General features: G+C 42.2%; 1 protein-coding gene across 14 annotated transcripts in view; it reads left to right on the forward strand.

The window, feature by feature from the left end:
- LOC125769259 (trithorax group protein osa) overlaps positions 1–14,892 on the forward strand; it is a 96,073-nt gene that overhangs the window by 31,632 nt on the left and 49,549 nt on the right. For all 14 annotated transcript variants that reach the window (XM_049437876.1, XM_049437875.1, XM_049437881.1 and 11 more), the window contains one exon: positions 12,022–12,108. The gene's annotated coding sequence lies outside the window, so the exon portion shown is untranslated. The remainder of the gene's footprint in view (positions 1–12,021; positions 12,109–14,892) is intronic.

Below are 14,892 nucleotides of genomic sequence, written 5' to 3' on the forward strand. Positions count from 1 at the left end.
CGAAGCGTCTACAGTTTTACGGATTAATCTTTGGCAAATTTTGTGTGCTTTGTGGATATTTACAAAATAGCATAACGTACGTTAGTTTTTGGTGTATACAATCATGCCCCTGAAGGTATGTATACGTTTAAAATAGTTCAATAGTTCATTTAAAATAGTGTAAAAGTTTAAAATTTCCGTGCTTTTTCATGTCTTGCAGGCGCTTGAGTACGAAAGGAGTAATTTCTTTGCCGATGAATTTTTGCTTCAAGAACGTACCGTGTAAAAGTAAAGTAAGTTACAATAGAGCAAAGGACTGAGGCAAACTAACTGTAACTAAAATCGGCAATTTTTAATTTTATATAAGCAAACATGAGCTCTAGCCAAAGCTCTGAACTAGCTCAAAGTGCAAACGGGGCAGTGCAAGCACTTCGACGTCGAAAGACTACGAGCAACGAAGATAGAGAGCGCGTGGTAACGGCGTATGAAAATGCAGCAACTCATGCTGCCATTAGCCAAATGCTGAATATAAAACTAACGACAGTTTACGGTATTGTCAAAAAATACCAAACAGCATTTCAGGTCGAAGCCAAGAAACGTGGTGGCAACGGGCAGAAAATATTATCGCAGCAAGCCATAAGTGATATTCAATGCTGGATCAACGACGATTGTACGGTGACGGGATCACTCGCACAAAAATTTTTGCAGGAACACGGTGTGCGAGTTTCCACTACCACCATAGCGAGGTGCTACCCCTCGAAGATGGTACCATCTTCAAGAACTACCCCTTGAAGAAGATGAAGCAAATACCGGAGCGGCGTAACGCACCGACGACCATCGAGGATCGGAAAATGTACGCCACACAATTTTATGGCGTGGCGCGCGATGTTGGATTTAATGTCAGCATGCGCACGCTTAAAGGACGATCTCGGAAAGGTACGCCGGCCACCGCCACCGTACCACAAACTACGTAATATAATTAAAAAATATTTTTTAAAATGTTTGTTTACATTTTTCAACTCTTGAACCGACCAATATATACCCAGCATTCAAACCGCCTCGCCAATCTGACATTTTATATCAATTGCACGCGATTTCGTATCTATATTGGGCGATTTGCTAACATATTGGGTGTTTCCGTATCAACCTTCCCTACTTTCATATTCGCTTGCGCGATTTCCAAAAGTGGGCTCTCCGCAGCTTATCATGTGTGTTTCCCTGTACTGTCTCCGCTTAAGCAGTGAGCAAACACAAATATTGACCAAGCACAGGATAGGAGCAGATGGTGCGAGGGAATGAGCGATAGGGCGTTTTCGAGTGGTTCTGGTACCGGAATATACGAGGCGAGAAGGATTTAATAGTCCGAAGCGTTTGGTTTAATGAAGAAACATTTTACGATAGCTTCCGGTGTTCCTTCCCCCCTGTCAACCATTTCATCTGGTATCTGCTCTGCTTTTGGTCCAACATCCCCATCTTCAAACATCCCAAACTTGCCCCAAAATCACGGAGTCTCTCCGTCCGTTCGGGGAAGTGAAGTAAAATAAATTGTTTTCCAACCGCTCGCTTTCAATCTAACCCTCCCGATTTATGGGGAGCCAGAACGAAGGCGATGAAATGCTCGACAACGAGATGCCAAGCGCAGTATACGCAAAATTTTATTAGCCATTTCGATGGAAATGGCGAAGGTGGCCACCATCTTCCTTCGCCTCGATTTATCAAGCAAACCTCAACAAAAAATATACCCGGAGGCTCGTAATGGTAAAGACCCGAGTACTTGGGGGCGAGTTTTCCTTACCAACCATCACACAAAGAAGCTCGGGAAATTGTTGGCAAATTTTACGCCTTCTCTACACTGTGCTGTCGTGCGCGTCTATGATACATTGTTAGGTGAAGATCGTTCGCGTTCGTTGGCAGTTTGTCGAGAATGGCGCGGGGAACCCTACGGAGTCTTGGGTCTTGATTTTATTATCCTGCATATCCGTGACTCGTTTGACGCAACCGTCTGACGGGGATGATCCGGATCAATACTTTTATTAACTTTGACCGGGCTATAGGAAGGAAAATGGGCGTACGGAATCCTTCAAAAACTGTTAATGGACATTGTTTGAAGGCAGTTTCCTCTGTGGTGTGGTGGTGGTATTTCTTGAGTTCTTGGATGGTGTTGTAGAATGCGCCGTGTGTTCAGTGTGTCTGCCGGATCGTATAAATTCTTTTGGCCTTGTAAGTTACGAACGAGGTGACGAATCGTCGCCGTTATCCACTAACCGGGAGTAAGTGAGCCGTAGAATTAATTTAACGTGTCGATTGAAAGCCTATAGGATGGCGTGGAGGGCCTCCGGTCGCGTTAATACTACAGCCCCAAGGCAACGCTCCCAAGCGACTGAAGGAATGTGAATTGATGGATGAGGTAATTAATATTTTATTTGTCTAGCTAGGTCTAGAGAGCACGACATTCAATTGAGCAGAAAAGAATGAGGGTTCTGGTTGTTGGATGTGGTGTAGAGTTATGCTGGAGTCGAGGTTTCAGTGATTTGTGCGGAATGTTTAAGATTTTCCCTACCCTGTCGAAGGAAAATTGATAAGCACCGGGAAACATGGTGCCCTATGTTTCTTCTCTGTTCGTGTGATTTATTAACAACAACAACAACAACAACAAAATCCTCATCAGAGAAGTAGTGCAGCAAAATCGTAAAGTAATCAATCGCCGCTATCGTCTTATGACGGCAGCAGTGTAACATAAACGACGACCGGCACTGCCGTATCGACCATTGTGGGCGAATGGATGGATCGCGTGAGTTGCAGCTAAAGCTCAAATCATTTTACGACACCGAAACCTATTCGCCGTCCACTTAGAAAGGCAATGACAATGAGGAGGACAAAAAAGAGACATTTGTGAGCCTCTCCCCGTGGTCGCCCTGGCTTCTTCCATCGCTTTTTCGTCACACGTGCCACTCTACTACACTACAGTCGGTTGGATAGGAAGCGCATCAATTTGCCTTGACGCTCGGACGCTTCGTTTGTTCCGTTGGAAGGAATGTTGGCGTGTTGGCGCAGGGCGACGAAACGAGTGACAACGAATTGGCGACATAATAGTCAACCCAAGAAGGTGCAGTTGAAGTTTATCGAATGTGAGCTAATGATGTGAAGTGGTGTGTCTATTTGTATGGTGTGTTTCTTTTTTGTGTTGTCGCCGTATCTTCAGCCCGGTCTTGGCTGCCCCGACAAGAAGTGAGTTCGATACAATATTTATCTGCTATTGCTATACGACACACCGCTAGGGGGCGCTCTATGCAATGTATCGAGGTTTGTATGGTCCTCTAGATAATTGGATAGTAAATTGCACGCTTTACCTCTCCAGTTGTCATTGTGGACAGGGCGCGCTTCTAGTCTGGCAAGAAAGTATGAACACACTAACGAACACCTCAGTGTAGCAATTTCGGACTTCTATCAAGATATATAGAAAGAGAGAGAGAGAGAATAAGAAAGAGTGAGGATGAATTGTTTATTCATTGATCGACTGTTTGCTAATACTTATAACTGCTACTTACAACTAGTAGCTTTATTACATGGGGCTTTCATTTGCTTTTCAAGCAAAATAGTATCAATAACAACCATAAACATGTGGTCACACTATCCAGGCACAATTTAAGACAAATGATAATGCGTTTTGTGGTACGAAATAACGTCCAGGAAAATTGAGAATGTTTCAATATTTCTTCCAAGTTGTCAACATACATGTCTACGTTTCTGTGGGAGAGTTACACAATCATTTGATAAAGGTGTGAGGTTTGCCGTAAACTACATATGTGGTCGTCAATTTTGTTGGACATTTATTCTGTAACACTTAAGATCGTGGATCGAACCTCATCTAAACCAATTCCCTGTTATAAAGGTCTTAATATATCTGGGCAAAGACGTAAAAATAAGTATAGTAAACTAATTGCATTAGAAATAACTTGGGATTGGTAAGAATTGTATTGACATTTGAATTGATTACCTTAGTGTACATCTTTACTTAGCTAGTGAGAGTCTAATATGAGTGTCCATATTATGATTAATTTGAAACAACGCCAAGATGATGACGCATACACTAAATTAAAATTTCCTCAGTGTTCTGTAGCAATGGGAATATCGAAACTAGTACAAACGTTATGCGAGAGTACCTTGAGGTAGGGTATTAAACTTTCATGAGTAAAACACTCTCTTACTCCATCCTCGACTCAAAACGCTCTAGAACACTAGCAATCGATGCGTGTGCGCTTTACGTGTATATACTCTGCAGATGATTAGTTTATGATAGTTGTTCGAACGATTGAGGAAGCTTTTAGTGCAAACTAGTTATAACCATGTAGGGTTTTCTTTGATTCGTTGAGTTGATTGGAGCTCTAGGGCACGTCCAAGTGCTGCTTCCATTTGTTTGATGAGTTTGTACGTAGTGTTGTGTTAAATTTTTCATCGACTATCATTTCATACACACACCGGAGGTACGGTATATCGCGATGGTCTGACCAACCACGCACGGTGGGTGATGCGCACTGGTCCGTGATTCATTACGACTTACACTCGGATTGTGCCACTACCCTATCGGCTGCTAAATCTCTTCCGTTGCTTTCCTTTTTAGCTTGTCGACCAGAGCAGAAGTATTACTTTAGCTACTAATTGGATCAATTAGGAAGTATGAGAGTGCTGTTTCGCGGAGGTGTGGTGGATGGGAGTAGACTCGGTTCCGGTAGATGCAATTTCATTGCCTGTCTTTCGAACGTAAGCGAAGTACAGTATATATATCATGATTCCGGTATCTCTTTTCCGCACCCATCCCAAAACACACGCTCTCTAACGGGTCGGTTTTTGCTTAGAGGAAGATTCGGTGTGCTTAAGATTGAACTTTTCCACGTCCCGTTTTCTGTCGTGGGGAGGGGGGAGAGTTTGGAAAATGGGGTCGGATGGAATTAATTTTTCATCGCCCTACCCCACCACCGTCCAGGGAAGCGGTGATCGGTTCCTTTCATTCTCTTTTTGTGTGTAATGTGTTCGTTCGCTGCTCGATTTCCATTCGAATGTCCCCGGGAATCCTCAATTAAATTTTCCAATTTTCATACCCCCGGGGCAAAAGGAATGGGACGACAGATGACAGAACGTCGGGTTTGAAGAGGGGGTAAAGTTCGTCCCTTTTTACCCAATTGCCAATCAATTGACGACCCGGGCCCATCACCCGTATATATCCAACCGGCTGAGATGCCTGATACTGCTGCTGCTGCACAAACTATGCTGTGCCGCTGAGTTTGATTGATGAACTCGTTTCGAAATTGATCGGAACCAATTCATTGGGCATTTTCCTTTCAGCAGTCGTTTTTTGGTTTACCTTTCCGACTGATGTTCTTGCTTGATGCAACCGAGACCGGTGGTAGCGAGATAGGTCGAGCACTATTTTTTTTTGTTGTGCCATCTCACGTCATTCTCCCTTTGACGTTTCGTCAGCCGCGGACGGTCTATGACGTCAAACCAGTACGGTGTGGTGACGCTTGGGAAACATTTTTCTTATCAGCATTCGGAAATGTTTAATTATGGAGTTGATTTTTTTTTATTTACATTGACCACACCGGATTGATCGATCTTAGGGACGAAGAAACTTTTGCGTAGGGAATAAGGAATGGAAGATAAGAAGGTGTCAAAGCAGCTGCAATGTGGCAATGTTTGTGTATGTCATAATCGAGAAAAAAAACATGACGTTATGTGCTACCGTAACTGTGATTTTAGTTGCTCTTCTTTGGCGTCGGTTTGTGTATGCATAAGTGCCATTTAGTTATGTGTCAAGGGTTTCTTCTTTAAATGGTTGTTGCCTTTTTAATTCTGATTGATAATTTGTTGCTGTCCGGTAGAAGGTTCTAATTAAGGAATTATGCTGATAACCTTTCGTGCTTTGATAATTTGTGATTGCGATGAAACTGGAACGTGTGTGTTTTTATTCTATTTTTAAGTAGACATTTTGTATAGAAATATGAAATAATGAGGTTAGTTCTAACAAGCAACATTCGGTGTCACTCTTAGTTTATGTGTTTTTAGTATAATAATTCTCACCGAACCGATTATCTAAACGTGGACGTGAGAGTATTATAATGCAGCAGTACAAATTGATCCTGTATTTTGCGGGTCATGTTTTGTACCTATCGCTTTATGGTTAGGTCAAACTCTGTCGGGTTCTTTGCCACAATGTTGACTGTCAGTAGCGGGAGTGTGAGCTTTTAGTATGCTGTTCACCCTCCATTCCAGTCCAGTCTACCTCCTCGATTAATGAGTATTTGCGATAATTTGCTTGCATCGCGCACGGTTGATAGTGGACGCGATGATATAATGGACTTTCTCAAGCGAGGGAGATACAACACCACCATCAACCGCCACGCCTGTTGGTGTTCCTGTCCAGAGGATTATTTCAATGCATATATCAACACCCAGCGCTTGGTGTGTGTCTCCCTACGTAGCATTACTCGGTGGTCGAACGTATGCCGTTGTGGTGATAGTAGGTGATGATGATAATCGATAAACTTTGCCACCCGGTGTTGTGTTTTGTCCGACCTGGTCGATGCTCGGACAAACCTCCAAACCACAAACGTCGTTGTGGCCTGTTATTATTCCTATCCTGCAAACATTAACAGCATGTTTAAAAAGGGGGGTTTGTCTCATTTCCCACATGGGAAAATAGTTACCACCGGGGGGTTTTTGTAAATGTGGTGGAAAGCAGTATAGATGACCTTACCACACACAGTGTGTTGGTGCGGCACATTCATCAGCTCTGCAAATGATGTTCATAATAATGATGATGATGATGCCCCTGTTCGACGTGACTCTATATATGTGGGACAGTACGAAGATGCACCGCGATAGCACAATGATGATGAACTCTCTCTCTCCCTCTCCACTCTGCTCTAGAGTACGTCATGACACGCGATAAGAATCGATTCGCTCAATAAATCAGTTCATTCGCGTTGCGCACTGCCTTTTGTCCATCATGTCGATTGGGTGTGTGTATATAACCCCCTGCTGAAAGTTTAGGGAATAGGTCGTACACACTCCGTACGTGGGGTGGCTCCATCTAGCGGGAAAAGTGGTCTCAAAATCGATGGACACAATTTTGCTTGCTTGGCCAAGCGAGAGGAGTAATGGAAATGCTATTTGTTTTACGTATGATTTCATACTTCGTACAGTGTTGTGGCTGACGATTGGATGATCAACGAGGTGTAGTGATCAATTGGTCTGTCCTTCATTTGTACAACGCTCATAAACACGATTTATCAATAGGGGGGAAAACAATGTGATGCCATTTTTTTCTAACTTAGTTATTTATCTCGAGCAACCTAATTTAATTTTTTGCAATTGAGATTTAATGAAATTTGTTACATTTAGCTGTTGATAATTTATTTTACCATCTTACCATCAGATAAAATATTGTCTCCTTTGTTAGTATCCTAATTTTTTCAGACACAAAACATTGAAAAATACCTCAAAATTTCCCGAAATAATCCTTTTCCCTATGCTTACAACAAAGTGTTTTTGGCATAAGCGCACTTGCACTTACTTTTTTTTTTGAGTAAAAATACTAAAGAGCAACATTTAAGAGTACCTCACAAAAACCCCACTCCAGCTGTCACATACCTTTGCCGGCATATTTGTTCCAGCATAATAAAAAGAAAAAAAAGATAAGACCCGAAGAGAGTGAAGTTTCTTCACCGCAAAATACAGCTCGACAGACTAGGAAAAAAAACTCGAAAAAAAAGTTGGTGGCTCTGTTAAGTACTGAAAGCATGGAAGTGGAAAAACGGCAGTGAGGTCGTGTCATTTTCCGCTCAAATAAAATCAACTTCCAAAAACCCCGTCGACAGTGAAAATCCGACGAGCTTTTGCTGTCACAAAAAATAACAAAGTGTTAAACACGGTTTTAGCGTCGAGTTTTGCTGTTCTTTCCACCTATCCATTCTGTGTCTGTATGTTTTTTTTTCTCTCCTTTATTGCGTTTTATAGAGTCGTAATAGATAACGGTGGAAAAAAATGAGAAGAGAGCTCTAGACTCCCCGTGTATGTGGTGTGTATAAGAGCATAGTGAAAAGGCAAACGCCGCTCTGTGTTGTACTGTTTAAGGGTCGAGGTTTTGCTCCGGATTCCACCCACACACACACACACACACACACACACACACTCGAAAATCCGCTTGGCCCACAACATCATCATATCCCTCATGGTGTTTATTTTTTTCCCCTGCGTCGAGGGCGGCCACTCAGCCGTTCCCGTTCGGTTTCTTTTTATAATCTTATCAAAACAGTCATCACTCGGGAGTGATTCCGATGTTCAAGTACCGTTTTGTTTGTTGCTTCACGTGTTTCCTACCACTTGCTACACCCTCCTGATTGTGCTGGTGCTGGTGGTGAACCGTATGTTGTGTGCTGGTTTGTATTGGTTTATTTTTTCCATTTTCCCGTACTTTTTCTTCTCGCCTTCATTCAGATGTGTTTTAGCAAAATGTTGTTTTTTTTAGGGGTTTTTATTTTATGGCAATCTGAAAGATATTTGCCCTCCTATTTGTACACTCCTGTAGTACTGGCCCCGTAGGTAACGACATGGAGAGAGATGTATCACCTTCCGGTTGATCAGTAACCGAGATTGACAGACAGCGGAAGTAAGTGAAACGAAATAAAACAGAAGGATTTAGACTACTTACTTGAATTTTCAATTTTTATACGGTGAGCAGGAGGGTTTAGCACCGAGAACCATTGAAACTTCTGTCAGCATGACTGTCATTCGTGATGGTTAGTGTTAGCTACCGTTTCATGTTGCCATTTTTCGCAAAGTGTAGGGTTTTTGTTCATTGTTAAACCATTACTAACAGTATCAAACGCTTTGGAGATTGATTTCACGCTCAAAAGCGATGTTTTTTGTCCTCATCTCCCTAGCTCACATCCGTTTGCAAAATACGTTCGATGAAGCGAATACTCAGCTTCCGAAAGAGGTTCATACTGTGGGGGAAAAACGTAAAACAAAACAGAAAGAAAAAGATACAATATTGTGCACTGCATTCGCTGTTACGCACATGAGATGCAGTTGCAGCATATTCGAGCAGAAATGGTATCGTTTCCGGGTTAGAAAAGAATAAAGATGTGAAAACAAATACACAATTTCAGTTAGCAAAAAAAAGCCGGTGAAATAGCACAATCCTTCCGTGCTAGAAACATATCCTTTGTGAATGTTGTGTGCTCCAGTGACATAGGAATGTAGTATATTGCGGTTGTTTAAAAAAAAAAAAGATTTTTTCTCTTGATGCATTGATACACACGACAGCCCGAAAAGACCACCTAACAAACCAAATCGTGTGTTATCTTGTTTTTTTTTTTTATTTGCTTTGAGAATATTTTTTCCCTGTATTTCTATTGCCAGCAAAGACTCTGGCTGGTGTATGCACTATAAATGCGTTAACTTTTTGTTCCAACCTTTTCGCATGAACGGTAATTGCACATCTGCATTTTCCGGACCGAACGCTGAGTTTGGTGCATCCGTGATCGATAGATTTTATGGAATTGAGGAAGTAGAGAATGAACTAAAAGAGGCCATTTTGGACAACCGGAACCGGAGGAGTTTGTGATGCTCTGTGAGCGGTTTGTTCGTTCCGAAAGAAATCGCACGGAAAGTGCGTGGAAAACATTTTCCCAACCACATTGATGCGGTGTAGTGTTTTTGAAGATAAATTTTGGAATCTTCCGTGTTGGTTGGTAAACGAGTTAGAGTAGAATCAAAATTAGATTATCACTGTGGAATAGGAAATGGAGAAGTTTTATTTTTTACAGTGTGAAACATAACTATACTAACATTTGTTTTTTTTTAAAAGAAATATAATGTTTCAGTAAGTTTTCTAAAATTAGTTCTATAGTTACTAAATTACACTAACAGCAGCAAACAATTTTTCTTATCACACATAATTTTAAAATTCATTCGAAAAATTAAATTATTTAGAGAGCCCTTCGAATATTAATGTTTTATGATTTTTTTTTTTAATTAAGTGGCTGAAATGACTCGTTTTAGTCCTTCAATTCATTCGAAAAAAAACAAACACTATTGCTTGTATAGTTATGTTAGGCACTGTAAAAAAAGGAAAGAATTAGAGATCGTTAAAAAATTATTTATATTTGTGTATATATTTTCCCAAATCAATTAAAAAAAATAGGATTTGTGTTTCATCGGTCCTACATCAAATGAAAAACTACGTATCACTAACGTCTATAATGAATTAATTTCATCGGAATGTATTAATACAAAGTGAATAAGCACACTTGAAAACATTTAATTGATTTGTATTTCCCCCCCTTCTTTCTATCGCAATTAACCACCCAAATCGAACATTCTTTCTCACATTTCGCTTCGATACCATGTCCGCCATCATGATATCAGTTGACCATATTGTTGTGCTGTACATTAAGCTCCATTCAGCTGCCGATGCCCGCGGCATTTCGCAATTGATTGACACCAATTTAATTTGGGCTGTGTTCCAGCAAAAATTCCATTCCTCAACAACCATATTTTGGCATTGCCATCCACGACGGGATCGCATGCATTTCGATGCATCGCAACCCGATGGCAGGAGAAGGGTATCGACCGGTGCCAAATATACCGCGAATAAACTCACCCTCGCGGTCATTTTGCGTTATGCAGGGTTGAATGGATGGGTGGTAGCGAGAAGCTTTAGCTGCAGTTCGCTTTATTATGAAATAGTTCACACGATGCAAATGTGCGCAAGGGGGGAAACGATGGTGAGAGTTGGGTGAAACGTGTGCAGAAAACCCGGCAAACCGGAACGAATTAGCCACGTGAATGGAGCGTTTCGCGTTTTCGGGGCGGTGGTTTGGGGTGGTTTTTGGGAACGTAGCCAAACGCCGGATTCACCAGTTTGCCAAACACATGAGCATAAAATCGGAAAGCTGAACAGCGAGCGTGCAATTCGTTTATGCAAACACAGCCCTGCAGGACTTTTGCAAAATATGCTGTTCAACATCAGACGTGAGAGAATGAAAGTGATGTTCTAGTGATGATCATCACCGGCCCACCAATAACCGCTCCTCAGTACACACACAGTGCAATATTTTATATCGCAAGTTCACATTTGCACTTTGTTCGGGGGAAAAAATAGAAATAAAACGTTCAAATGACGAATGGGGGATGTTTTTTTTTGTTGTGAAAATATTTCACTTTTTCCGATCCGCCATCCATTTTTTTCGGTCAATCGAACGCGATCCAGGTTTATGGTTTCGAACCGGTCGGATTCCCTCCTGTAGGGCGAATCAGATGAAAAGTCCTGTGCGCGAGGTTGGGTTGGTTGTGTTTGCATATGCTGCGGTGCAGATTTGCAGACAGTTTTTTTTTCATCCCCCCGAACTAAACCAGCGTGAAAAATCATTTCGCAATTCTTGTGGAGGAAGAACTTTGGAGTGGTCGAGGAGTCACAATGTAGAGCAGCATGGGTGACCCGTTTGGCATGTGTAAAAACGGGATAGCAATGTCAGAGGTTGCATACAGTCGGGAGGGAAGAAAAGGTTGGTTCAAATGGGAAATACCTGCCACTTTACAGTCCTTTTGCTCGATTTTTCCCTACGGTGCGCTGTGGTTTAACGCGATTCGAGTGGAAAATCAATGTCGAACGTAGCTTCCAGGTTCCGCTCCCTCATTTCCTTGACCATTCTCTCCTGTTGCCTTTAGGAGGTAAAGAGATTCGCCTATCTCTAACATATGAAATGAGAGAATAAATCATAACAGAGTGTTTTGTAAGTTTATTTTCAAACTGTAATTTAATTTGCCCACTTTCAAACCCAGTTTTGTGGTCGCGCGTGTGTTTACGTGAAAGCATTCGAATTGAATTATTTCCATTTGGTTTGGCCATCACTTGTGGTGATGGTTAGAATTATATCAGCAGATAATAGAAACAAACCACACTGTAATTTACTTTTATCTTTCCCTTGTTGACGTTTAATAACAATTTTGCTCTTTTTTTTTGCTATTCATTTGCAGAGAACAATGGAGACGTAGAACGTGTTCCGGAGAGCGCAATCCAACCACCCCCCCCCCCCCCTTCTCGGCCGGAGTAGGCAATTAAAGGTAGGATTTTGAAAATTGGAAACACTTCCAAGTGCTATTATCGCACTTTGTTAAACGTGCGTAAGATACACATTTCTGCGGGGCGCAACGCATCATCATACGCTCGGAGGAATGTTAACTTTGGTGTGTGTGTAGTTAACGCGCTTCACCGGTGCGATAATCGGATTTGGATGGCGCTGTCGGTCGGTGCCGGGTACGTTGCAACATGTTACAAACACTCTCCTTCTTCCTCTGGTCGGAACAAGCGGGGTAGAGGGTTGCCCATCGAAATGATTAATTGTTATTCGCTGGTGTTCCGCAAATGTCCGAGACGATGCGGGAAATGTTCGGGATTAAACAAGGGTGAAAATTTGTTGGAAAATGGTAGGAAAAGAAAGAAAGAAGTGGAAAAAAAAGATGTTCAGCAAAAAGAATCCACCCAACATGTGAATCTTTTTTTTTCTTTCCTTGCTTTATAACAATGTTTGCAAGTAGCGCGTTCGGCGGAGGAAGTTGAGAAACGGTTCGGTTCGGTTGGGAGGAAAAACAATTTTCCAATTATTATTAACAGCTCATTTTTCAGCTAGATATGGTGTTCCACGTTTAAGAGATTGTTTTGTGGGGGGTGGGGCATGAGCGCCGGTTTGGATGGAAAACAATTAAACGCGAGATAATTAGGGGATGGTTTCGTGTTTTGTTGCTGCTGCTGCTGCTGCTGCTGCGGCATTCAGCAGATTTTCCATTCAGTGTTGATTAGATGTAACTTGTGTTGTTTGAAATTAATATGCCGTTTTAATTTCATTATTGTGGCTTTAGTTAATTGGAGTTTTTTGTTGTTGCTGTAATAATAAACTATTTTAAACATCAGCCATTTAGAGGAGTACGAATAAAGGCATTTGGTAATATGGACAGTAGCTAGATATAAACCAAAAGCTGTCTAATTTGATATCATCGCTTCACATTCAGTTTTGAATTTAGTTGATAGAACTCCCAATTTTAGTCTCCATAAATCAAAATATACCGCAATTTCATTCAAAATCAAAACTCAAAACTTCTTTACAGACATCGTAATAAATAGTTACCACAAAATTGCTAAGATTTCCAACCGGTGGATGATGTACAAACAGCGATGATAGTGAGAGTCGCGACAAGCTTTTCGAAAATCAATATAATACCCAGTTGTTGATGGTACAACGTCTTACACATACTTACACAACGCGCCCCGTCCCTCTCCTCCGCTTCCCATTTTCACCCCATTTTGTGTGCGCCCTTGCCACCGGGGGCCACACGAATCAGCGGACCAGTGCCAAAAGTCAGCAGTCCGTAAAATATTCGACACGACACTAATTGGTTGAAACGCAGTCAACTGCGCTCAAACCGGCGGCAAGCGAGAGTCGCCCCCACCGTAACCCGGGGGATGGGGGGAGGGAGGGAGGCCACCTTAACGACCGCCGTGTGCGCTTTAATGAGTAGCGGGCGATAATGGCACTTGGGGCCATGATTTACCGCCATCCCGATCTCGTGACAGATTGCTGGACTGGTGAGATACAGCGTGAATGGGGAACAAACGAAAAAAAAACACAAGAGGAACGTCAGCGTCTTTTTTGTCGCGACCGCTGCCAGGGAAGCAGGTTCCGTTGGCCAAGCAAAAGACCGAACACTAACGCCGCAGCAAAGAAAAGAATCTCCCTCCCGCGGTGACACTAATTCCAGTCTCGTAAATATATATCTTAAGTAACAATAACAACTCTCCGACACTGTCGACTGTCTTTTCGCGGTTCACTTGTGAATGCGAATCTGTTTCTTTTTTTTTGCTTCTGTCCGGATCCGGATCATCCCTACTTCTTCCTAGCGGTGGGTTTTGTGTGTGTGTGTGGTTTTGCCAAAGGAATAAGATTCAGGTTTTGAACAGAAATATCGTTCAATGGATGGAAATGTGTTCCGGGGACAGAGGGTGAATATAAGTGACAGGCACAGCTTGACGTGCGCGCGTCACCCGAAGAAGATGATACAGTTGTCATCGGCGTGTCACAATAAAAAACAATAGCAATAACAATAAAAAGTCAACATATACACACACAAATAAAATAAACGGATGGATGACGCATTAATCCGGAACCACCGTCATCCCCTTGTAAGCACCACCACCACCACCAGCGGTCTACTGCTCCCTGGGAGTGCTTGTTGCACCGAAGTTATACATCTCTTCCGTTACGTTCCTCCAATGGTTCGGTGTCGTGTTACTACTACGTTCGGATGGAATAAAATAAAGATATAGCCGAGGAACCAGTGGTGGACCCGGTGGAATGAGAAATACTGCCATCACTAAATTTACTAGTAGACACACACATACAAACACGGAAGCGTTACACCAACCGCAGTTTGTTGTGCTGCTAGGAAACAGACCCCCAGGTTTTTGGTATATGAAAGATCGTCACGGATTTTCTTTTCCTGTCGTTTTATTTTTATGTTTATGTGTGTCTATTCGGTACTGCTGGTGCTGGGCGATGTTATTGCAGCACCACAGCAGTGTACTACACTGGCTTCGAGTTGGTCTCCTGCATGTGGCACTTTGCATGGAAGCTCCCCCAACCATGTACAAAACAAAAAACTCCTCCGTTGGGAGGAAGGGGAGAATAAGTACCTAAAAAAAAAAAGAAACACAAAATAGCAAGCCCCAAGCCCAGAAAAGTCATAACATCTGTGTCTCTATTATTTCCATTTTCTCGTTTGCGTTTTGCTTCATCACCATCCAACATCGCGTGAGTGCTGTGGAGAGATGGGTTTTTTTGCCGTCATTGTCGT

Source organism: Anopheles funestus, chromosome 3RL, assembly GCF_943734845.2.
Source record: "Anopheles funestus chromosome 3RL, idAnoFuneDA-416_04, whole genome shotgun sequence".
NCBI classification, from domain to species: Eukaryota; Metazoa; Arthropoda; class Insecta; order Diptera; family Culicidae; genus Anopheles; species Anopheles funestus.